The sequence below is a fragment of the Dermacentor variabilis genome, chromosome 5, assembly GCF_050947875.1.
Source record: "Dermacentor variabilis isolate Ectoservices chromosome 5, ASM5094787v1, whole genome shotgun sequence".
NCBI classification, from domain to species: Eukaryota; Metazoa; Arthropoda; class Arachnida; order Ixodida; family Ixodidae; genus Dermacentor; species Dermacentor variabilis.
In genome coordinates this window covers 5,925,081-5,950,972 of record NC_134572.1, presented here as the reverse complement: position 1 = coordinate 5,950,972, position 25,892 = coordinate 5,925,081, and the positions used below count along the sequence as shown (strand labels likewise).

General features: G+C 48.9%; 1 protein-coding gene across 1 annotated transcript in view; it reads right to left on the bottom strand.

Moving 5' to 3' along the window:
* LOC142582203 (uncharacterized) overlaps window positions 1-25,892 on the bottom strand; it is a 72,232-nt gene that overhangs the window by 2,630 nt on the left and 43,710 nt on the right. The window lies entirely within an intron of this gene.

Here is a 25,892-nt window from a genome sequence, read left to right as displayed (position 1 = left end):
CTGCTAGAACGGAGAGAACCTAAGTTCACTTGCTTATGTAGCACAGGTGGTTCCCATACTTCGTGCAGTGCGTCATGCAGATTCCCGTGCAGCCAGGAAACAATGCAGTGTTTTCGCGTTATTGTCAAAATTTAGAACATAGAAGCACAGACGTAAGGCTGTGCCCGTGGCGACACGACACGGCAGCGTACGGATGCGCCACTTCCTTTTGAAGAAAAAAAAAAGAAAATTAGACCAGAAAACATCTTGCACACATGTTGAATATGTATTGGACTTACACTCGTGTTTGTCATCACTCCTGGAAAGGTCGCTGCCTTCACTATCAGGAGGAATTGCTCCGCTATAAAAGCATTTGGGAGCCATTTCACTTTTGCGAAGCAAATAAACGATGTACATGTTGTTGCATTTGCGCAACATAGCAACGTTCGGTCACCAGGAACAAACTATTCCGAGATAATAATGTTTTTCTTTTAATCTACAGAGTCAGGAGGATGTGGAGCTCAGCGTAAGAATTTTTTTTTTTTACACTTTGCCTTATGGAGAAATACATTTACAATTGGCAAAACTTACCTGTATCACTGCTCGCGGTCGCGCGCAGCCTCTGGCATGTTTGTTTTGCTAGAAGATGCGAAGGATGAGCACACTTGACAGCACAAGACGGCGCATTTTTTAGACGAATGTTCCGGAAATGCAACAACTTGTGCAGACAGCTCCAAACGGACTTTGCTTCTGTTTTTAAAGCCGTTCATCGGACTGTTGCGTAAATGCAACAAGGTGCAGTAAAGGGTTAATGAGGTAACTGCATGCATCGATTCGTTAGCGAAGGGCAAGACGCCCGGCCCGGATGGCCTTACTGCCGAATTTTAGTGTTTTCGTTCCCTCTTATCGCCATTATTACATCAAGTGTACCGTGAGGCCTTGGAAGTAGAGTACCTAACCACCACAATGTACGAAGGGCACACCGTCCTTATAGCCAAAAGCGATGATGAGACTAAATTGCAAAAAGTGGACGGATATCGGCCTATCTCTTTATGCAATTTGGATTACAAATTTTTTGCAAAGGTGTTAGCTAACCGTTTGCAAATTGTAATAAGGTCTGTGGTCGGTGATCATAAAACATGTGGCATCAGGGGCCGGTCCATTCAGACGAACATTCATGTTGCGAGATTGGTGCTAGAGTGTGTAGCTGAGGGGCTTGGATCGGTGGCAATGGTACATACAGCTAGATCTGGCTAAGGCGTACGACAGGGTGAATCATTCATTCCTGTTTACTGTACTAGAGCATATAAATATTGGATCCCTGCTCCTTAGCGGTGTCAGGATATGTTATGCCAATGGCTCAACGAGGCTGATAGTGAATGGCTCTCTCTCCAATCCGATTAGGCTTGTATCATCAGACCGACAAGGACGCCCTTTGTCACCGTTTCTGTTCTGCTTGTATTTAGAGCGATTTGTATGAACATTCCTAAAAAAAAATTCCAAGGGTTTAAATTACCGACTAATGAAGTTCGGGTTCTCGCGTATGCAGACCGACGTGGCCTTTTTTCGTACCGATAAAAAGAGTGTAAAGACTGCTCTTGCAATTACAGAAGAGTTTTGTGCGGCTTCTGGTGCAAGCCTTAACTTTGAAAAAAGTTCATGTTTTTGGTTTGGAATACGGGTCACAATGCCATCACATTACACAGGCATTCAATGGAAGAAAGATCTGCGTTATTTAGGTGTGCCTCTCTCACAGTACAGGAATAGCAACGCTAATTGGTCGGGAGAAGTTGGCAAAATTCAACGTAAAGTGAATTCATGGCGAGGGAGGAATTTGTCAATGTTCATTCGTGCTCAAGTGTGCAACGTGTTCTTAGCTTCCCCTCTCATGTATGTGCTGCAAGTAATGCACTGCTCACGACTTCGTCTTCAGGCACGGCATCGCGTATTTGCAACATTTATTTGGAGTTCGAGTTGTGAATCGATGCGGCCGGACAATCTGTTCCTCCCTCTTGAACGCGGTGGTCTAGGATTAGTCCACCTCTTCGTCAGGCAAATTGTTTCTCGCCTGTTTTTCGTTCGAGACAGTGACCATCCGTTTTCGCGTGAAATGTTGCAACTCCGTTTAGTTCATTGTGTTCTTAACATAGTGGTGTCACCAAATGCCAAAGATGTCCCACAGGCTCCTTGGGGCTTTCTCAAGGAGGTTGTTGACACACTTCTTGAAAGTTATAGACTCCGCCTGGTGCGCGTGTTCACAGCGAGTCGAAAAGCAATTTCTGTGGCACTGGTTGACTCTGTTTTGCCAGATCCCTTGTATCGTGCACCTTATTTAAGCCGACCTCATCGGGATGTACTTAAACGCGTCCGAAAAATATGTGTACCTCCTAGAGTAAAAACATTTTTCCTTAAATTAAATTCGGAAACACTCCCTGTTAAAACTTGGTTCAATTCGAGATGTTGCTTTGTGCCGTGGTCAACAAACTGTCGACTATGTCTCCATGCCCAAACTATAGATCACTGTTTTATAGACTGTAGGGATGTTGTATTTTTTGGGGACATTCTCCAACGAACGCTTAGAAAGGACATTGACATCACTCCATATTCAATTAGGTTTCTACCGTTTAAGGTTACGGGTGGTCCTCCCTATGACATGTTCATAGCACTTGGTTTATACAGCCTATTGAGATGTAGACTGTGTGATCGGCATGCCGGAAGCCCGCGATCTATAAAATCCTTCTTTCGCGAAAGTGCTGCTTATGTAACAAGTGTGTACGCTGCGCAGGAACCTCCGCCAGACTGAATACACTTGTTGGATGCATGTGTGCGTTTGCCTGAGTTTTAAGTGTGGAGTGTCTACTTTGTAATACACCTTCAGTTTTGTTTTCCATATAATAAAGAAAAAAAAAGTCCAGCCGTAGTGGAGTGGTTAGAGTACCTGACTTGTGAACGAGAGAACCTGAGTTCGAATCCTGCTTCCGGGCACTTTTTCTTTATTTTTCAGCTCAGTAATTTTTTTATCAGGAAATAAATGCCTAATTACATAAATTCCACGTTTGCGGAGCATCAGCAGAATGACCGTTACTCCCTTGAGGAGCATCGGAAAAGGGCAACTGTTAGTCTTCGAAGGATTAACCGCATGGGAAGTAACAGTTCATCCCCTCGCACTTACCCCCTAAGGGAAAGAATGGTTGTGGCAGATCAGTTCCTCCCTTAAAGGAGTAACCTCAATACCCCATTTACTCCTTTTCTTCTTAGAGTGTACTATTGAGCAGCTTCGCCGACAGGAATTTATTGATTTCAACGTTATTTTCACGCGGACGTCAAGGCGCCCCCTCAAAGAAATACCGCGAAATTCAAGCGACGGGCGAGCCCCTGTCGCGCGGTGTGGGGCACGCGACATCGCGAAAACAAATAGCGATTGTTGCGCGATCGAACATGCTGCCGCAGATACATCGAAACACACACACACACACACACACACACACACACACACACACACACACACACACACACACACACACACACACACACACACACACACACACACACACACACACACACACACACACACACACACACACACACACACACACACACACACACACGCTAGGATAGTACAGCCTTCTTCGATGGCGCGTGCCCACTGCAGGGGATTGGTCAAGATTTGAATGGTATTAGGAAGATGTTGGTGGTACTAAAACTGGAAAAAGTGTCATGTGGAAACAGATAAAAATGTGTAAAGAACTGAAGAGAATCGTCCTGAAACAACTATAAGTTCCTCCACGGCTGAGCAGACATCCAAGTGTTAGTTTACAAGAGAGGAAGCTCCTAAAGAAAGGATATTTAAAATGGAAAAATTTAAACCAAGTTGCGTGAACGTTGGTTCTAAAATGTTTTTATTTAACAAACAAAACGGTGGCAGAGTAAGAAAAAATTATCTATGGTCTCATCTAATGCACAGAATGGGCACGAAGGAGAGGGTACCAGACCAGCCCTGTGACGATGAAAGTTTAGTGATGATGTTCGGCAGCCTAACCGGCTAAAAATTACATGAGTTTTTCTGGTGTGAAGAATTTTTTTGCCAAGGGAATAGGAGGTGTCGATATTCTGCAACTTTTGCAAGCGCTGGGTTCAAAAAGTCTAGAGCGATTGCATGTCTCCTGTATCTAGTAGTAGTCAGGTAAGCTGATACCGGCAGACATGATAGTACAGTGCCATTGAGGGCCGCTCTCGCGAGATCGTCAGCCATTTCATTCATGTATGATTATACATAGGGGATTATACATGACCCGGCACCCAAAGTAATCTAATTAAATTTATGTAGTCAGGCACTACAAGATGAACTGTACGTAAAAGGTTAATACCACTATTTGGTGTGAGCATTGTACATAAAGATAAAGAATCCGTTATTAACGCGATAGCGTTAAGGAGCTCGTGTCGCAGAAAAGCCGGTGTCGTCGGCGCCGGTGTCGGCGTCCGCGGCGTTGGCCGTGAGCGATAAATCACGGCAGGCACTTCATAAATAAAAAGCAACTTCCAAGATGGGCTGGGTGGGAATCGAACCAGGGTCTCCGGAGTGTGAGACGGAGACGTTACCACTGAGCCACGAGTTCTTTTTTTTTCCTTATTTCCAGCTTGGCTACAAGCCTCAAAAGTGTTTGTGATCATAGATCACACTCGTTTTATATGTGTCAAAGTATCAAGCATTGACACCACAGCTTCATCACAGTCATTCATCTTGTACACGTCAGGTACCTTCACAACCATTTCCACAAAATATTCATACACAGTTCGGCCTTTAACATCGCAATGTCTATATGCAAACAGACTACGCCATACTGCGTGCAGTCCAAGTAAAAAGATGACATCCATCTGTTCAAAATCGCGTTCAGGCGGTAAAAAACGAATGCCATGTGGATTGAGGGGTCGGTCTATCTTTAACGTTCTCTGTAATATATCCCAAAAGAATATGGCATTATTATAATCGATGAAAACATCTTCAATCGTTTCAGCTTTGTTGCACAGAAAGCATCTGCTTCCCCATGGCACATAAATCCCTCTTTCCTCTAGCCACGTTTTAACAGGCAAGGTTCCCGTGTGAAGCTTGAAAAAGAATGTTTTAACGTTCGCCGGTATACACATATTTTTAACCCTTTTAAGTACGTCTTGCCCAGGCCCTTGTTGAAAAATTAACCGATATAATGGAACAGGGAACATACTTTCAGTGAGATCCTTCATAAGACGCTTTCTTTTTACATTGGAGAGGTACTCAAGGGAAAATCTCGCCCTAAGGAAACGATAGGACGTTACAACTTCACGCAAGAACCTTGAAATTGTGTAGTGAGGGCCAATGGCTGAAGAAACAAAAAAATCAGGCATAGAAACTGTTAACATGGTTTGAAAAAAACAACACAGAAACGGGTCTATTTCGTCCCTTATCAATATGAAACGTGATACAACTTGCTGAAGAAACAAGTGGCACACCGACAGACCACCTTTCTTTACTCGACGAAACAAATTCGTCCTTGATGTTCGCTCCCACGTAGAACACCAGATAAACGTGGCAAATATTCGGTGAAATTTTTGAATATGCTTACGTGTACAATACAGTGCCTGCAGAAGATACATAATTTTCGCAACGAGAAAAACATTACAAATAGTGGCACGTGCAAAAATCGACAACTCACGTCCACCCCATGCTTCGGCCATCGCACGCATTTCATCCGTTTTTTCGAGCCAAAGTGACTCGTTCTCACGATACCCATCCAAAGGTACCCCCAGGTAAGTGCTAGGTGTCGTGAGCCACCGAATATTTTCAAAAACACCGGGCGTGGCATTCCAATGGCCATGCCAGAGACCAATACTCTTTTGCTTATTGATTTCACTGCCGCTTTTCTCGCAAAACCTTTCAGTAATTCTTAATAATGAGCTAACACTCTCCCTATCTGCAGCAAATAGGGCAACGTCATCGGCATAAGCTAGAACACGTACTTCACAGGACTGTATCTTAAACCTCCTGATTTCTGTACTATTAACTATTTTTCTACAAAGCGGCTCCAAAAATAAAGCAAAAAGTAAAGGGCTTAACGGACAACCCTGTCGAACGGAAGAGAGTACTTGTATGCGTTGTGATAGTTCACCATTAACAATTAAATTGGTACATGAGCTTTGATATGCCATTTTGATGCCTTTACACATGACGGAACCAAGCCCTACATAATTAATAACAAGAGAACACTATGTGGTACCATATCAAAAGCCTTAGCTAGATCTATTTGCAGCATCGCTACCTTGAGGAGAGCGCTATCGCAATATTCTAAAATGCTTCTAGCTGTATGAATATTTGTAAATATTTTCCTACCTCTGATGCCGCATGTCTGACGCGGCCCAACTAACTTCTGTATAACCCCCTGCAGCCTTGCTGCAAGAACTTTCATGAAAACCTTGTAGTCAACATTAGTCAACGTAATTGGCCTGTATCCCGTTACTTTACGTAGCATATATTTTTCTTTGCCTTTTGGGATTAGTACTGTGTGCGCGCGATTGAACGATGGTGGTAAAGTCCCCCGCTCGACTGCCTCTGAAAATACTTCATGCAATGCTGTTGCCATGTCCGTCTTGAACGCCTTGTAAAATGCCGTGGTAATCCCATCCGGACCAGGAGATTTGCCCGAGCTCAGTTCCTCAATAGCCCTCTCAATCTCTTCCATACTAATATTCATTTCTAATAAATTCGTTTCCTCTTTGCCTAGCGTCGGCATTTCTGCCAGAAAGTCATCCTCGTAGCCCGGCGCCTTTGGCTCCCGACAAGCAAACAAATCTCTATAGTAACTTTCAAATGCCGTCATGATAATTTTCTGTTCTCTGAATATCCTACCATTATATTCTATTTCCAATATTTCATTTCCTCGAGCGTACGCCTTTTCATCTGACAAAGCTCACTTTGTAGGTACTTCCCCCGCGAGATATTTTTCGGCTCGTGCTCGTATAATTGCGCCTCTGTATTTATCCTCCTCTAAGCTTTCTAGTTTTCTTTTAATGACTTGCAGTTCTTGCGTCACCAAACCCGGATTAGCTGTTTCGATTCGCACCAAGTCTTCGAGCTCCTGCCGCAGCATCTGTTCATGTTTTTGAGCCTGATACTTCATATGCCCACCTCTATCTATTGCGTTCAATTTTACCCTTTGTTTAAATAACTCCCATTTCTCTGCGGCACTGCGTAGTGTGTCATTAAACAAATGATGTATTTCTTTTTTTGTTTCATCTATGAACACGTCATCCTTGATAAGCTTGGCATTCAATTTCCATCTTTCCCGTTCAAGCTTCCTTTTTTGCTTTTGGCCGATCTCGAAGGTCACTAAACAATGATCACTGAAAGAAACAGCATCAAAATCGTAGTTCTGACACAAAGGCGCAATCTCTGAACACACATACACTCGGTCTAGTCGTGCATGGCTGGTGCCTTGAAAGTGTGTGAAATGCTGTCGACTTCCACCTCTTGCGAAGTGTGCCACATCATTTAAAGAGAATTTGCTCACGCATTCTTTAAGATACGCAGCACTTTCTTCATTTACACAAGCAGTGGTTGAACGGTCTTCCTGATTAAGGACACAATTGTAGTCACCCAACACAATCAAACACCTCTCACAATCAAAATACATACTCAATTCGCGAAAGAACAAAAATCTTTCATGCGGCTTTGTAGGTGCATAGACACAAATAATTCTAAATTTCGTTTCCCCGTAAGAAAGATCGCACAAAACAAAGCGTCCTTGCAAGCAACTTGTAACCGTTTCAACGACAATGCCAATTGAATTTTTAACAAACAACATACACCCGGCTGATGTTCCCACCGCATGGCTCACGCATACATTGTACCTCAAAGAAAATTTTGCTACCAAGCCTTCGGTCGCCTCCTCTCTGCTAACCTTCGTCTCCTGGACCGCAAGCAAATCTAGGTCTCTTTCTTGCATTATGCGTTTAACTTGATATTGCTTGCGACTAGCCCCTAGACCCCGTACATTGAGCGTACCGACGCGTAATGGTGCAGGTATACTAATCATGGTGATTGTAAGCGCGAACCACCAGTACAACGCTAACCGTGGCTCTACCCTGCAGTGGGAATACCAGGGTATTACTTATCGCGTCCCTGACCCCGAACCGGCGACGATGACGCCGACCGGACTTCAGGGACATATTTTTTACCCTTGGCGCCAGCAACGCGGTGCCACTGACGCTCCAGGCGTTTAACCTTGCGTTCGGTGGTGTCCTCCGTCAACTTCGGAATGCCTGTTCTGAGACGCTTCCCGCGTCCCGCGGTCGCCCCTGTAGCGTCTGCTTGATATTCGGCCGTAGTGATCTCGGTGCTGTCGCTCATGTCTTCCTCTTCACTTGCTTGACTTAAGGGCAGTGACTCTTGCGTGCAGCCTATTTCGGCACGTTCCTCAGTTGCCTTCGTCAAGTCCCGACTGTCAGGTGTCGTCCTTCCAGTTTCCTCGGCGTCAGTCTCCCGGGCCTTGTCTTCGCATTCCTTGGTGTTGCTGTTCGGGGCAGACCTTTCGGCCTCCTCCGCGTCCATTATGTTCTCTTGTACTTCTTCTGTTGGGAGAACGGTTTTAGTTACTCTGGCGTAGCTCCTTGCACAGTCATTACTTTCGTGTCCGAACGCCCGGCACACACCACAACGTGGCGTCTGGCAGTCCCGTCGAACGTCTCCTTGCCTGCGGCACCTCAAACATAGCGGGGACCGGCCCGGGACCACAAGAAGGACGGTGCCACTTCCCAACTTGAAAAGATGAGGCAGGTCATCAAGCTCAACACCTTCCTTAAGTCTCATTCGCACGACTCTCGTCGTGGATGTCGTATGTTCAAAACCGGCGACGGACCAGTTGTCGTTCGACACGTCAAGGACGTCACCAAAGCTGCTCAACGCTTGCCGAAAGCTCTCACTTTGGACAGCAAAGTCGACCCAGTGCACTTTCACGGTGACGTCTTGTTGGACGGGGTCAATGACAGCGCAGAAGCTGCCCTTGACCTGAAGTCCGCCCGTTTTCACCAGAGCATCCTTGTCCGCCTTGCTGCGCAACTTGACTAGCCAGACGTGATTCATCTGGTAGGCTCCAATACCCGTGATGTTCTTGACGATACCAGCGTCCTCCAATGGCTCGCGAAAATCTTCCAGCCTATATGGTCTTCTTGCCAGGTCCCCGTGCAAAAAAACTCACTGCTGCATGCTCTCGCCTGAAGGCAATGTTGGCAGCAACATCCTATAATCCGAGGGTGCAGAAGAAAACCTGTCACCGCGGCCAAAGGCGGCCGCCAAAGAACCTCGCACGGAGCGAGCCATCACGCGTCCTTCCTCCTCGAAAGCCGAACGCGGAGTGAGCCACGAGTTAGAGAGAGAGAGAGAAAAACATTTATTGAATTATAAAATGGAATTCTCGCGGATCGAGGTCTTCTCTTCTGCACGCTGCCTTCTCGTCGAAGGGAAGCCTCTTCAGCACGGGTGGTCCCTCAGTCCAGGGCTCCACTGAGTTTGGCCGCGTCCCTAGCGTGCTCCACCATCCTTCTTTGGACGGCGAGTTCGCAGCTGACGAGCCGGCTCTCCCAATGCTCCGCACTCGGGGGTTTATGATCGCGGAATGCGTCGTTTTGTTCGCACTCCCAAGTTATGTGATAGAGTGTGGGTGTAGCCCCGCACCAGGGGCAGGTGTCCCTATACTGCGTTGAGAACATCTTGTTGAATATGAAAAGGTTGGGGAAGGTGTTTGTCTGGAGCCTACGCCAGCCCGTTGCTTCCTCCTTCGTCAGCGCTTTATGGGGCGGTGGGTACTTGAATCTAGTCCCCCTGTAGTGTTGCAGTAATTCCGAATAACTGTCACTGAGGATCCCGGCGTAACTAGCGCGGTACTCCTGCTGCTGCCCAGCCCGGAATCTATTAGCTCGAGCTAGACCGTCCGCCGCCTCGTTACCCCTTATGCCCTCGTGTCCAGGTATCCAGATCAGATTGTGTTTGATTTTCGCCTCCTCCGAGGGGTTACCCCCTCTGAGGATCCTAAGGGCAGTTTTGCATATTCTGCCCCTCATGTAGTTGCGACAAGTCTCTTTTGAGTCTGTGAGAATATTTAGCGATTTATTCTCCCTATATCCTTGCATCGCCGCCAGCGCCACGGCGATTTCCTCGGCTTCAGCTACGCTCCGTATCTCGGCCGAGACGCACGAGACAAGCTTTTCCTCCTTGTTCATTACTACCGCGATGGCCTTAGCCTCGCTTCCTATTAAACTTATGCTCGCGTCCGTGAAGAGAGTGTTCTCTTCTCTAGCCACTGTCTTTTCTATGTATTCGGCCCTAGCTTTCCTTCTGCCTTCGTGGAGCCTGGGATCCATGTTCTTCGGTATAGGCTTCACATTAAAGGTTTTCCTAATTCCCGCCGGTACGTCCTCGTACCGGTCGACGTCTCCTATTTCGAAGCCCAGCCTACCGATCAGGTTTCGCCCCGTGTAGGTCCCCGTTAGTCTTCTCATTTGCGCTTTCCGCTGTGCTTCCGCCATTTCGACGAAGGTGTTGCTCACCCCTAGTTGCATCAGCTTTTCGTTGGAGGTGTTTCTCGGCAGGTGCAGCGCCGTCTTGTAGGCTTTCCTCAGGACGACTTCAATCTCTTCGTTGGTCGTTTTAGTCCTCACTTGGTAGGGTAGCGAGTACATGACTCTGCTGACGATCAGGCTGTTGACGAGCTTGAGAGTGTCTTCTTCTCTCATGCCGTGCCTCTTCTGGGAGACCCTGCTTATCATTCTGCTCACGTTCTCGGTCGACTTCTTGAGGAGGCCGATGGTGTGGTTGCACTTTCTGCTGCCTTGCAGCCACATGCCGAGGACGCGTATCATGTTGCGTTCGGGGATGAGTTGTCCTTCGAGGCTGACCTCCAGTTTCGCCTTGGTGGGATGTCTGCCGACTCTTAGCAGTTCGGACTTTTCGGTGGAGCACCTGAGGCCCCTCTCCTTCACGTAGTCTTCGACGCACTTGGCTGCATCTTGCAGCGCCGCTCGCTTTTCTTCCAAGGTTCCGCAGGTGGTCCAGACCGTGATGTCGTCCGCATACATCGCGTGCCGGATTCCCTGGATCTTTTCGAGTCTCTGCGCTAGGCCCAGCATCGCCACGTTAAACAGTACGGGCGAGATTACCGAGCCTTGGGGCGTACCTCTGCTAGGCGTTGCAAAGATACCGCTCCTCAGCTCGCCCAGGCCGACCGTCGCCGTTCTGCCCGAGAGGAAGTCCCTGACGTAGTCGTGGGTCTTCCTGCCGCAGTTTGTATTGTTGAGGCCCTCCATGATGGCCTCGTGGCTGACGTTGTCAAAGGCCCCTTTGACGTCGAGGGCCACGACGACGTTTTCGCCCTTTCTCGGCATTGTAGTCAGGACTTCCTTCTCGAGCTGCAGCAGAACGTCTTGCGTCGACAGGTTGGCCCTGAACCCAAACATCGAGTTTGGATAGTATCTCCCGTTTTCTAGGTGCCGCTGGATGCGCTTGGTGACGATTTTCTCGTAGAGTTTTCGTAGGCACGACGTCAGCGAGATGGGCCTCAGGTTCTCAATCTGGATTTTCTTTCCGGGCTTGGGGATCATTACGACGATGGCGTGCTTCCACTCCGCCGGAACTTTCCCTTCTTGCCACAGCGTGTTTAGGTACTTGACGAGCTGGTCTATCGCTACGTCGCTCAGGTTGCGTATGAGGGAGTTCCGGACTCTGTCCGCTCCCGCCGCCGTGTTCTTGGTGGCCGATCTGATGACCTCGACGACCTCCTCCCTCGAGATGGGTCGGTCCATGTCCGGGTTGTCTTCGCCTCGGTACTCACCGCGGTATCCCTCCGGCTCTCCCGTTCCGTAGCATTTCTTGCGGACCTCCTCGAGCAGCTGCTCGTCGGTGCCTTGGAATAGGTGGATCAGCCTCTGGATCGAGTTGCTGCTCTCTCGCTTGCTCTTGCTGGGGTCCAGTAGGCCTCGGAGTATCTGCCACGTCCTGGCCGTGCTGAGGGTGCCGTTTAGCGAGTAGGTGAATTGCTGCCACCCCTGTCTGGCCAGTTGCGTCGCGTACTCCTCGGCCTTCTTGGTGATCTCCGCAATCTTCTTCTTTAGCTTCTTGTTCAATCTCTGCTTCTTCCAGCGCTTGGTGAGGCCGCGGCGTGCTTCCCATAGCCCCAGCAGCCGCTTGTCCACCTCCGGTGCCTGTTCTGTTCTGTCCACCTCGCGGGTGTAGAGCTCCTGGATTTGCTTCAACTGTTGGCTCCATTCTTCCGGGGAAGTGATGTCGCCGCCCAGTTCTCTGCAGTGTCTTCTGAAGGCGTCCCAGTCCGTCAGTCTGGTCGAGCCGATCTTTCTCTTCGTGTTTTCCGCCTCGAGTACTAGGCGGAGGACGTGGTGGTCGCTGCCCAGGTTTTCCAGCAGGTTCTCCCATTCCGCGTTCTTGGCGTTCTTGACAAACGTGAGGTCGGGGCACGTGTCTACACTGACGCTGTTACCCATTCTGGTAGGCTGGGCCTCGTCGGTTAGGAGCTCGCATCCCGCATTTTCCGCGGCCGTGCTAATCGCCCTCCCTTTCTTATCCTCTTTGGCGTAACCCCACAGGGGGCTCTTAGCGTTGAAATCTCCCGCTATCACTAGGCTGTTGTGTCCCGCTAGCCTCTTGGCTTCGGCAAAAAGTTTTAGAAAGTCCCCATCCCTTTGTTTGGGCGAGCTGTATACGTTAATTACGAAAGTGCTCTTCGATTTCCTTTTCTTTTTAGGAATAATCTCCGTTATCACGTGCTCGATATTTGTATCCTTAATCTCGTCGTGATCTATGGTGACGATTTTGTTACTTATGAGTGTCGCGGTATTCCCTTTCTCCAGGCACGTGTAGCCCCTAAGTGCCGGAGTGCTAAAGGTTTCCTGTAGTAGTATCAAGTCTGGCGCGGTTCCTCTGTGATAAATGAGTTGCTGCAGGAGCCCTTGCTTGCGCTTGTAGCCCCTGCAGTTCCACTGCCAAATCTCTAATTGGTTGTTTCCTGCCATGTTGTTGAGGTCGATGGGTTAGTCGCTCCTAGGGTTTCTGTGCTACCGCCAAAATGGCGCTCGTTAAAGAGTCTTTCTCTAGAGTCTATTATCTTTTGAGTGTTCTGGTTCTTAATGTAGTTTCGGAATCCCTGCTCCTGGAGGGCCATCTTTTGTTGGGTATTCTGCAGTTCCTTCTGCATATCCTTCATCTGTTTCTGTGTTTCTTGTTGCATTTGCTGCATACTTTGCATAAAGCTCTCTAGCTTATCATTAAAGCTTAGTTCGCCGGTCACCTGTTGAACGGGGCTAGGGGTCTTCGGTGGCGAAGCTACCCTAATAGGCGAGGAGTACGAGGGCGGCGAGACGAAACCTAGCCGTCTAATCTCTTGTAGTTCTTTAATTATGTCATTAATTTGTCTCCTTAATTGTTGGTTTTCTTTCCTTAGTTCCTCAATTATTTTGTCCTTGGTATTATCTGTGTTTGGGTTTGAGTGCGGAGCATCTGGAAAAAGCGTGATGGGAGGGCCGGCTCCCCAGCTTACCTTAACTCCTCCTTGCTTCTGTTGCTGCTGCTTCTTTGGCTGCTGGCCCTTCGGAGGTGGGGGTGGCCAGGACCCGTCCCGGTCTCGGCTCCGGCTACGGCTCCGCCCCCTCTGCTGGCTCTCGTCACCCTCGTCCGAAAACCACCGTGGACGTCTGGCTCCGCCGCCGCCGTGGCTCTTGCTGCGACTGCGGCGCTGCTGCTGCGGCTGTGGCGGCTTGCCCCACCGCAGCTCGCTCGCCGTCTTGAGTCTCATCTTGCAGTCCTTGGTGCCGGCCGCGTGGTCGCCCCCGCACAGCAGGCACTTGGGTGTGCACTCGTGGCCTTCGACTGGATTCTGGCTGCCGCACTGCCGGCAGGTCTTGGACTCCGGGCTCGGGCAGACGTCTGTCCGGTGTCCTTGCTGACCGCAGGCGTAGCAGACTTGCCGCGTCGGGCGATACGCGTAGCACCACATCTCCCCGCCGTAATATATGACTTGCTTGGGGAGACGTGGGCCGTCGAAAGTGACGACGGCGGTGCTGGATCGCCCGAGCATTCTGGCTGCCAGGACCTTTACTCCTTGGGTGCGGACGCGGAGGTTCGCCTTCGCACATTTCGTTGTCGCGCCGAACGCTGCGTTGCTCGACGCTCACCGCGTCCGATGCGGGGCGCGTAGTCGCTGCGCCGTAGCCCATTGTCTTACACCCCTTGGCGGGTCGACGGGAACGCTGTCGCGTTCAACTCTTGAAGGCGAAGCTTAAGCGTCCTCCAATTTTTATGACTACCGTCGATATTGAGCTTAGTATACGTAAGGCTAACACTACAACTTGAAATTCAGCCAGAAATACGGATAAGTAATCCTAATTGAGAATGACCAGTCTAGAGCAGGAGCGAAAACGCCAATTCCAGATTTTTCTCCACACTGTGAGGCGTATGTTGCAGTGGTCGTATTTACACCTCAACTCAATAAATTACCTTGTAATAGTCCATTAAATATATCATGAGAGAGAAATATTGCTTTGTTTAGGTAGATGTCATCATAGATGATTTGTAGACTCTCTCGCACATTACAGATAAGTGGCACCTCCGAAATAAGTACATTTAAGGGGTTACTCAATGTTTGTACAAATACCACCTGTAGTGCATGAAACCGGGTCCAGTGTGTTCCGAAAACTCATGTAGACTGGGAAATGAATGTTTTCCAATTTTCTAATAGGGGATTCGTACATATTTAAGAATGTTAACGCCGTCAGCAACTGAGGACAAGTCCTGCCCCTTCTTCTTCTTTTTTTTTTTTTGCTCATACCAAATGTTTTCTTAACATGTACGGTTACTGATCAGTCCTACCTAGTTGGTTTCTATTTTCCGTATTTTATTTGCAACGCTTCTATGCTTAGTCTCACATGTACTGAATATGTGTCACTTTACACTGTTTCTCCATTTCTATACCTTCATTACCTGCTTTGCATACCGCCTGCCTATGTAATGCCCTCTTCGAAGGCATTTACGGATACATTGAATTAAAAAAAATTCAAGGGGCACTTCGGTGACCCTACGTGGATGAATGTGAAAGCATTGCGACCACCGCGCGATACCCACGCTCTTTCAGTCGTCTTAATTTAACTTTGCCTTAACACCATAGGTCGTGGGTTCGACTCCCACCTAAAGTCGTGTGTTCGAGTGACTTAATTAACTCTGCCTTAATTACCCAGGTCCTAATTAACTCGCCTCAATTAACACCAAAGGTCGTAGGTTCGATTCCCACCAGAGGTCGAGGGCTCTTAGCCTTTTTGCACCATCGTGTGGTCACGCAGACGCCGACAACTATGCGCCTGATGATATTCCGCCCGATGAGCCATTTAATGCTTTCCCATTAAAATAAGAAGTGAACCCAGCTCCCTCTCGGCTTTGCCGCAGACATCGGGGGCGCGTCGCACGGTGCGGCGCTCGTCAGGCCGCTCGCGCAGCCGTCGTCGCTGACCTGCCGCCGCCACGTGGTCGTCGACGTGGCATCAAGTGGCCGTTGATGTCACATACACGATCGCGGGCTATTCGTACACGGACACGTTGCATGATCTGCTAGCGCATTGTGCAACCTTCCACACCACGCTAAATAGCCAGCTACACATAAAATGTTTATCATACAATTGATTTGCGCCCTGCCTGGGATTTGCATAAATCTCTATGCGACTTTTCAGTTGCATGAAGACCTGTCGGCGTTGAAGTTCTTCCTCTTTTGTCCGCGCTTTCTAGGCCAGCGTTGTCGAACCATAAAGTCTTACTAACTTGCCCAGCTTTCTTCCGCTCTAAACACTCTTGCGAATAGATAATTAGGAACACATTTATTCCTTTATTTTTTGCTCCGTAACAGGAAAAGGGGAGTAGCCGAGGTACTCAATCTCTCCATAGTGGTTCACCTATCACAGAACAGGCCCACATTATGGGAGTTCAGAGAGAGAGAGATAAAAAGGAAGGCAGGGATGTTAACCAGTCAAGCATCCGGTTGGCTACCCTGCGCTGGGGGAAGGGAGTAGGGGAGTAGAAAGAAGGGAGAGAAAGAGAGAGATGACGGTAGAGAGACGCCAACGAACAGTGCTACAGAGTCAAAGGCGCTCGCACAAGCCAGACGTTCTCGGAAAGCATACAGGTGTCTTTAGTGCCTTCTGCGCCGATGATCAGTGGGGACGGTGTTCTAGTATTGTCTGCTCACTCAGCAGCGATCATCTAGTTTCCTGAATGCGTTCGTCATATAGATTGTATTTTTGATTGAAACCGAGGACAGTGGCACAAATGGGAGTTCAGGTGGCAAAAGATAACCCGGAGCTTTTTAAAACACAAACGTGACGACCCAACTCGGCACGTGCGCTGGCTTTCTCATTTCTCTGGCTACGCAAGCGGAGGAGAGCACATGTTCCGAGGTCCCAGTATTACAAGGAGGACCGACGGACTTGCACTAAAATACTTCCGTGTTTGTCAGGGCTTCGACTCTTCGGAGTAATTCTGGCTCGGGATTTTACAATTAATTGCACTGCTACGATTCCTCTGACAATATCACAAAAATATTGCCTTATCGAGTTCAAGTCTGTAAATTAGCCTTCCAAACCGCCATTATATAGGCTGGCAAATGCTGCGAAGACACAAGAGCATAATGAGGTCAAGTGCGAGCCCGACTTTGTTTTCAGCTGGCATAACTCGCCCGAAAGAACGAACGAACGAACATTGAGTCCAACCCACGACCAGCCATGAATAGGGGTGAAAGAGGCCAAGACAGCCGCCTTTAAACATTCCTGTGTGTTCCTGGGTTTTCACAGATGAAGCAGCAACTCTGCGAATGCACTGCAAGACCCTCCTTCTTCAAATCGTAAGCCTCTCTCGCTCGAGCAGCCCCGTAGAATTGCGCTGCCGCATCAGAACTCTTCGCAGAGCGCACAGGCCCGCAGCCGCTCTTGCGCCGCGGACTGTTTCATCCGGCGACACGTCCGAGGCGCTATAATTAAAGCGCTCGTGTTGCAGGAAGAACCGGTACGCGGGTCGTTGGACGCCGTGCGCGCCTGCCGAAAAGGTGGTGGCCCGGACGCGTCGTGCTCCCTCGTCGAGACGGCGCTGCCGGCCGTTGAGACCAAACGTCGACAAGTCCTGCGCAAAGGGCCGCGCTCTCTCTGCGCACTACGGACGGGAGATCGGCTTCGCGGCAGGGAATGTTAGCCGGGAGGATGTCTCCGTTGCAGTTCCCGGCATTGTGGACGTGGCCTTTATTGAGGCCAAATTTAGCATTTATCGGGCACCCCATAAAATGTCTACTGGCGTAGGGCCCCACGCACCACTGCATATATACCGTGGCCCTCAGGGATGCTGTTATGCTGCCGTTCCTTCGGCGTGCGTAGCTTAGATGCCCCGTAGTACTGCTAAAGAAATGAACGCCGCCAGTTGAAGCGACAGTTATTGCATTGCACAGAAACAACGCCCATGAAACTTGCACACGTTTCATCTGGCCGGTGTTGAAATTTACTTAGCGAAGCATTATATAGTTACACATTTCCGAGCAGGCCTGTGTGCATTATTGCATATTTGAATGTTTTAAAAACATTGAAAGCTTGGGCCTTGTCAGCCAAAGATGGCTTGAATGTGCGGCTATACAAAGTATACAGCTTTGACAAAGCGGACTGCCGTTCCATGACACCCGCCACGTTTGTGCGCTGTGGCTAAGTGGCACTCCCAATTGCTATAACGGTGTCGCGGACTCGTGTTCCAGTTGACACTGATCGACGATGTGGAAAAATGCAGAAAACGCATTGGTGATAAATATTGACTCGGATATCAATGCATTTCGCTACACATTTTGAGGATGTATTTCATCGAGCTGGTGCTAAGGAACAGGATTTCTGCTAAACTAATACTTTATCACGGTTGGGCTTCAATTTCGAAGTTGTGACATGTGCAGTAAAATGATGAATAAAAAGATTAACTGGTAAAACTTTTCAATACATCACAGCACACTGTGCTTACCTAACGCCGCGGTCGCCCAGTGGCTTGCTGCGCTACTGAACTCGAGGTCGCGGGCTCGAACCCGGCCGCAGCTGAGACATCTCAATGGGGACGAAATATTCCGAAGTCCTCCACTACGGCCTGCCCCATAATAAGAACGTGCTTTTGGCACGTGACACCCCAAAGCTTCTTTTTTTAATTCTGGTGCGTAAGTACACTCCCTCCTTTTCAAGTAATCGAGCTGTCGTGACAGAATAGGAAATGTGTAAAACATGGTGGCCGTGACGTGTATGCCGCTCTGCAGTCAGTTCCGGCGCAGGCGATCTGCAAAAGCATGGCCTTGGAGATCTCTTTCTAATACCCAGCGGCAACCGTCGCTGCAGCGTGAGTTTGGACACCACCTATATTGTACGTTATCTAGGTCGGCCAAGTTATGTGCCACCGGCAGAGGGCAGTGCACTCGAATCGAAGTGGCACCCTCGGAAATGGACCGCGAGCGGCAGATTCCGCATGCCGTGGTCTCTCGTCCGTCACGCCGAACTTGGAGCCGTTCGTTCGCGCCTGCCAGCGGGTGCGAGAAATAACGAGCGTTCGCGCGGTTCCCACTCGTGTGGCGAGCGTCCAGACGAGGAGGCGCGCGGAGTGCTCTCGCGGCGAAAGGTCCCCAGATAAGCTAAACAGCGACGAGTGAAAGAAGCGACGGACTGGCATAACGATTAACGATAAAAAAAAAAAAGAAAGAAGCCGCGGGGGCGGAAGGCTGTGGAGCTTCTTTTCCCGGCCACGATTATATGGAGCGTCAGGAGTGCGTCCGAGGTCTAAAATAGCTTGAGGCGCGGCCAGCGCCACGGAACGCGCCACCGTCGTCGCGACGCCCACATCGACCGCGCTTCAATGGTTCACAAATGGGCGCCAGCTTGCGCGCATTCGTGGAAGGAGCACAGCAGCTGCACAGTCAGGCGCTGTGTGGTTTGGCTGCCCCGGAAATGCCCTCGGCCGCTAGAAGTCAAGTGACATCGTGCTTTAAACTGTGCTCCCGCTCACATAGTCAGTGTAAAAAAGTGCGCATAAAACTATTAACGAAAATAATCGCGTTTAGTGGTCGTCCTCTCCTTGAATTTCTAAGAAAGCGCAACAGACGAGGTGAGCCTTTTTTCGGACCCGGGCAGCATAGGGAGAAACTAAAAATAATGGTTGACAGGGTTTCTTCTTTAACACGCACCGAACAAACTTGTACGAATAGAGAAACTGTTCCATACAGAGAAATTTGTAGAGCGTAATTTGTTGTTCAGCCGCATTTTCGCTCAGGTGAATACGAAATTAACGGTTTTTTACGTAGTACGTTGGCGAATTTTCTTTCTTCGTGAGAAATCTTGATCTACCTTTTTAGCTATCAGTTGCTTTTCTTTAGACATTAACCTATCAGTCACTGTTTTCATATATTGAGGTATCAATTACTGTTCTTTAGATATTTTCAAACAAGATGTGCGGTGCTGCCGCCAGAAGGAAAGAGATGAATAACCTTTTGTTTATTGCCGGTACACCGGTACTGCTCAACTTCCCCTTCCACTATACGTTCATTTTATAATGATCACTGTTGCTTACATTTGATCCCCCCCTCCCTCCCGCTCCCAGCCGTACTGCCCCAGAGTTTAATTATCTTTACGTCTGCTACAACGAGCACGCGATGCGAGTCTACCCCGCGCAGTAAGTGTCAAATGTTACTACATATACACACACATCGACACGAGCATCAGTGCGCAATGATGCGGGCCACTTGAAACGGCCTTCGCGGGCGGCATCGCTCTGTGCGCGACGCCCCGTGACGCGTGCCAGAGCTGATAACGGCCTACTCACGGACAGGGTCAAAAATAATAAAGATCAACGGCATGCACACTCTCCACGTGTACACCGATGTGCTTCGTGGCAGACGTGACCGTGTGTAATGAGGCACTGGCATGCTTGCATACATGTTCACACCACCGATGTAACGGTTGGGGTCGGGCATGAAATAGATGGCAGCTGGCCCATGCCGTCGTCCAACTTATCCACGCTGAGGACGTTGTTGAAGGGAGAGACTTGTTCTCATCGATAACGAGGAATACGGGATTTATTTACAGTATTTACATGGAGAACGTACCGTTGTCAGATGGGAAGAGGACTTGGCAACCAGAGGCGCCGCGTCCCAGAGCTTTCATGTACTCAACAGTTCATCAGTCTAAAATGACTGAAAGATGAATGCACCTTCAGGAGCCGCCAACGGCTCCTTAAATACACTCTGTCCTCCATAGATCCCTAGGTGAGGAAGAACGGCCGTTCGACCAAACGGAGCGTCCAACGTCATCGAAGCCGGCCTGCCTTTGAGGGGGAGGGTTTACGCATTCACTTCTGCACAGGTAACACTGACCACATCAAGGTGGGACGGTTCTCGCAGACACGGTGCTTGACCCGAGCAAGCGCCTCTTCGTCCCTGTGTTGACTCCGCAGACAATGGCAGCCGCATTCTGTCCATGACTTCTAAGCCCCGTGAGACGGCCGCAAGACATCTTCTCCCAAGATTTCCACCGCTTCAAACAAGCCGTGACGGCGACGGCGAATCCACTAACAATACTTGGTCCGCCGACCACGTTTAGTCATAGACGCGCCGAGGGCGTGTTGATGCGGCACATCGTTGTCCCTACAAAGCGAGTCGCCGCAGCAGGTGGGGAAGGCTTAAAAGGTCGCTTCTGGGAAGCTTGCCACCTCCGCAGCAGCAGATGGCTGGGAAAATTTTGTAGGTCGGTACCCTTAGAGGCCATTCGTAACAGCTCCTCCATGGCCCGGGAAATCTCGACTGGCCAGTGCTGATAACCGCTGGGTAGGAAAAGAATGGCTGGTGGCAAGGGGGGGATGGCTTGGCTTGCAGCGACCAGCTGTGAAATGATGACACCGCCCCAAAATATCCAACAAGGAAAGGCAACTGCAAAACGAACCTCACAACACGGTTCTGCGGCGAGATGACAAATCTTGGATCTCACTTTAGACCCGCTAGGCTTCAAAGAAAACATAAGTGCAGAAACTAAACTGGTTAACCTCCCTGCCTTTCCTTCTCCCCTTTTTCCTTCCTTCCTTCCTTAAGTGAAGAAAAAAAAATTCTGCGTTTCGCTACGCAAATTTTTGAAGCAATTTCGTGCTGATGAATTAAGCAATCATGGATGGAACCCTGCTACATGAGAGCGGATCTTCTTGGCTTAACAAAATTAGCAATAACAACCCCAAATTTTGGCGGGATCCTTAAACGCATAATTCAAATTAGCCTGCTCAAACCATCCGCATTGCTGTGCAACTTTCCCTTCTTATATCTAACGGAGAAGTTGTACTTTTGGAGAGTGAGGCTCCATCGGAGCAAGCAGCCATTTTTGTGTGACATTTGATTGAGCCACGTCAGAGGATGGTTGTCAGTCTCGAAGATGAACCTCGCTCCGTACAAGTAACACAACTTTTGGGCTGTACAAACTAAACAAGCACATTCCTTCTCTGAAGCGCTGTAGGCTTCCTCTCTTACAGTTAGTTTACGGCTGGCATAGAGGATAGGATGTTCCTCATTATCGTCGCCGACCTGACTAATACGTCCATAGCTCTGTCGCTTGCGTCGCACTGAACCATGAATTCCTTTCTGTAGTCTGGCGCGCGAAGCTCAGGACGAGAAAACAATGGCGTTTTCAAACCTTTGAAAGCGTTCTCTTTGTCCTTATACCAGTGCACGCTACTAGGTGCTCCCTTTCGGAGGGCGTCCGTTAAAGGACTTGCCACTTGCGAGGAATTCGGAATGTACCGTTGATAGTACCCTACAAGTCACAAAAATGAACAAATGTCTGTTTTCGTGCGCGGTTGAGAAAAATCTCCTATCATAGCTATTTTCAGCTCGGCCGGCCGTCTCGTGCCCTGACCGACAACATGGCCCAGATAAGTAACCTGCGAACAGCCAAACATAACACTTTTCCGCCTTCATCGTTAAGCCGGCTTTCCTGAACCGTGAGAACACCTGTTTGAGGTGCGATACGTGCTGTTCCCAGCTGTCCGGAAAAATTGCTACATCATCAAGATATGGCAAGGTGAACTACTGCAAGTCTTTTAGGACAATATTAATTAACTTAGCGAAGCTAAACGGCGTGTTCTTCAGCCCGAAGCTGAGGGCGAGAGGGCAAAAAGTGCCTACAGGTGAGATAAATGCGGCATAGCGGCTGGCACTTTCTGAAAGGGGAAGTTGCCAATATCACCGCACGAGATCTATAGTTGAAATGTATTTAGCATCGCTAACTCTTTCAATTCGTTCCTCAATGTTGGGTATCGGGTACAGCTGGTTCATAGTGATGCCCCCCCCCCCCATTTAACTTCCTGTAATAAATACACGGACGAGGGCCCTTATGAGGTGTTTCTACAAGTATTAGCGGTGACGTGTAGTCACTCTCACCGGGCTCAATTACTCGCAACTCTAGCATGCGCTGTATCTCTGCCTCCATAATTTCTCTTCGTCGTGTAGACACCCTGTAAGGCTTTGATCTTACGGGTTCGGCTGGTGTCAGCTCTATTTCATGCGTTATTAGTTCGATTCTACATGGCCAATCACTGAATATGTCGCAATATTCCCCTAATATCCCTTTAAGCTCATCTAGTTGCTCGGGTCTAAGAGTGTGCGAGCTTACCGAATGTTTTACTACTTCTTCTAGGCTGATTTGAGAGCTGGAGGTCGCATTATACTCATCAAACTTCGTACTAGTGTCATTCTGCTCTTTGATGGTACAGTTAACGACTCTGCTCCGCTCTACATACGGCTTCATCAAATTGCAGTAGTATATCCTCATCTCCTTCCTGCAACTGGGCATTTTCAGAGCATAGTTAGTATCTGAAAGTTTGTGCAACACTTTAACAGGCCCGTCCCAGTGAACTTCAAACTTGTTCTTTCTTGAATGTTTCAGGATCATTACCTGGTCTCCGGCGTTAAACGTACGAAGCCTCGCATTCTTGTCGCAATAGAACTTGGCGTTCTTTTGAGCTACTCCCATGTTCTTTTCGACTAGTTCTTGGGTTGCACTTAGCCGTTCTAGCAGATTTAGCACGTATACTACCACTGTTGGACTTTCTCCTCTTTCTTCCCACATCCCTCTTAACATTCTCAGTGGAGAACAGAGTGTCCTCCCATGCACTAGTTCTGCTGGCGAGAACCCTGTAGCCTCATGAGGAACCGTTCGCAAAGGAAACAAAGTGGCCGGAAGGCAATTCTCCTAGTCCTCCTTGTGCTCCTAACAAAGCGCACGCAAAACTCGCTTAACCACTGAATGCCACCTCTCTACACTGTTTGACTGAGGGGAATAAACGGAACTGTGTATCAACTTTACCCCGCACTTCTGTAAGAACGTGGATATCAGTGCGCTGGTGAATACTGACCCTTAATCCGCCTGAATTTCGGATGGAAACCCCACTCGTGCGCATACTGTCAAAAGCGCGTCTGCTACTTCGGTGGAGTTGAGCTCTTTCAGAGGGATTGCTTCTCGAAACTTTGTAGCCGGACACAGCATTGTAAACAAGTACCTGTAACCCGACTTTGTCCTTGGTAGAGGCCCTACCGTGTCTATCACAAGTCGTCTGAAAGGTTCTGTTATTAAGGGCACTACCTTTAGTGGAGCTTTCCGGGTTTCTCCTGGTTTACCCGAGCGCTGGCAGACGTCGCGTGATCTTACAAAATTTTCTACGTGTTTGAAACAGCCAGGCTAGTAGTATTCCATAAGCAACCTTTCCTTTGATTTGTTTATGCCTAGGTGGCCAGACCGCCCATTTCCATGACAGATACTCCTCTCTGATCTAGAATCCTACCCTTTCGGTCTCTGTAGTGTCGATACGACAATCCTCCTCTCGTATCGTCACGTTGCGCCTAGCAATGCCTTCTTTAGCTGCGTGATGCAATTTAGCTAAGCTGTCATCATTCTTTTGCTCGGCTGCCAGTGACTCTCTATCTACAGGTAAGAGCTGATCAAGGTTCTTTGAGGCCGTTGATAGCAACGACCCTGTCTCGCTTGCGAGTGCGTCAGCTGGCTCTTCCTGCAGGCGTGAACTTTGACCCCCTAGTGATCCGCTCTCATTGAGCTGGTCAGCTGGCAGGCTTTTCTCAACCGTTTTTTCGTCTCTCGAGCCTAGCTCGGATTCGGTTACTGAAGTTACCTCTTTTGCTGCTTCCGCTGGAGCAGCTTGTGCATTTTCAGCCGAAAGCGACGCGATTTTGGGAGCTTGACCTCGCGTTAATCCATGCACTACGCCCTCTCCCAGTTTAAGCCCTTTGTTACGCAGTAACTGATCCGACCGATTCGAAAAAATGTAAGGGTACTGCAGCGACTAAAATTGGGAAACTGCAGCCTCGGTCACGAGTAATCAAGTGCAAAAATCTGACATTCGAAATCACTTTGCGTCGCTTTGGGTTCCACCGCATATGCCCTGCGTAACCAAGAGATTGCACCGAGAGGAAGCCCCACTTCTATATCGAATAAGGACAGGATCTGCTAATACACCGGCCTGGTTATTTAAAACGGGGCGAATCAATTCTCCGAACTGTACGGCATGCAACGAGACAGGAGACATTGAGCACTTTTTGTGGTCCTGCCAGCAATTCCAAGATGAAAGAGACACTCTCCTGAAAAATCTGCAAAACAAGGACCTTCCGCATGCGCGCCTGCAAGACCTTATATTTCCCGAGGGATCAGTTATAGCCCGCAAAGAAACTTCACACGTCTCCTCATCGATTTCTTAAGAGAGACCGATTTGATGGACATATGGTGAAATCCTTCAGCGGTATTGTGCGAGACGCTCGGGCGGAGCAATTGCCGGCCTTGTTCGCCAGGCTAAACCCGCCTGTTGCTACACTTCACCACCACCACCACCACCACTTTGGCCATGGGCAGACGCACGCTGTGTTCTACAACCTGTTTAATCCATGCTACTTCTCCAGTGAAGTTATCTACCTTCACGTAAGACGGATGGACAATGTCCATAGTGGCGGCACTGACTCGCAGCACCCGGCATGGTTTGCCATTATACTTGCAGGTCGTGAAGATATGGGCTTCAAAGCTCCATATTCTCGTCTTCGTTCATCCACGTAGGAGAAAACTACGCCTGGCTTCCCTCAGTTTAAAGCGATATATCCCAGTTTGTGGCTTTTATAGCAGCGGATCGGTCTAAAAGGTTCGAATTTTCTTTTGTGCTCTTTTTGTCCGGTTTCCCCATTTGCTTTCTCCTCGCTCTTTTCTGAGGGCTTTCTCCACGTCTACAGGCTCCGGTAGTCTAGTCTGCGAACCAATTTTGAACGGAAATGATTTCCGCGGTCCATTTCGACCATCCCAATTTCCGTCCTTTCTACGCGTTGCGTACTCTTCGGCTAATTCAGCCGCCCTTACCAGTGTTTACATTTCCACTATCTTGCACCCACAGCTTCACAGATTGTGGGATTCTTCTGTAAAACAGCACTAGACACATGCATTCAATAATCATGTCTCTGCTCTCGTACGCTTCCGCGCTTTTCAGCCACTCGACTAGGTTTGCCTTTAAGATATATGCAAACTCCGGATATCCCTCGCTATCCTTCTTGCCTGTGCTTCTAAACTTTTGCCGAAAAGCTTCGACTGAAAGGCGGTACTTCTTCCGAAGACTAGCCTTAACCTTCACATAATCATATGCATCTTGCGCACTTAGTATGGCGATTACTTCCGCAGCCTCACACGGCAACATAGACAGGAATCGCTATGGCCATGTACTCAGGCCGAAGTTCATCTCGCAAGTCCTTTCAAAATTTCCTAGGAACAAGCCTATGTCATTCCCGACGTCAAATGTCATTCCCGCCCTGAGG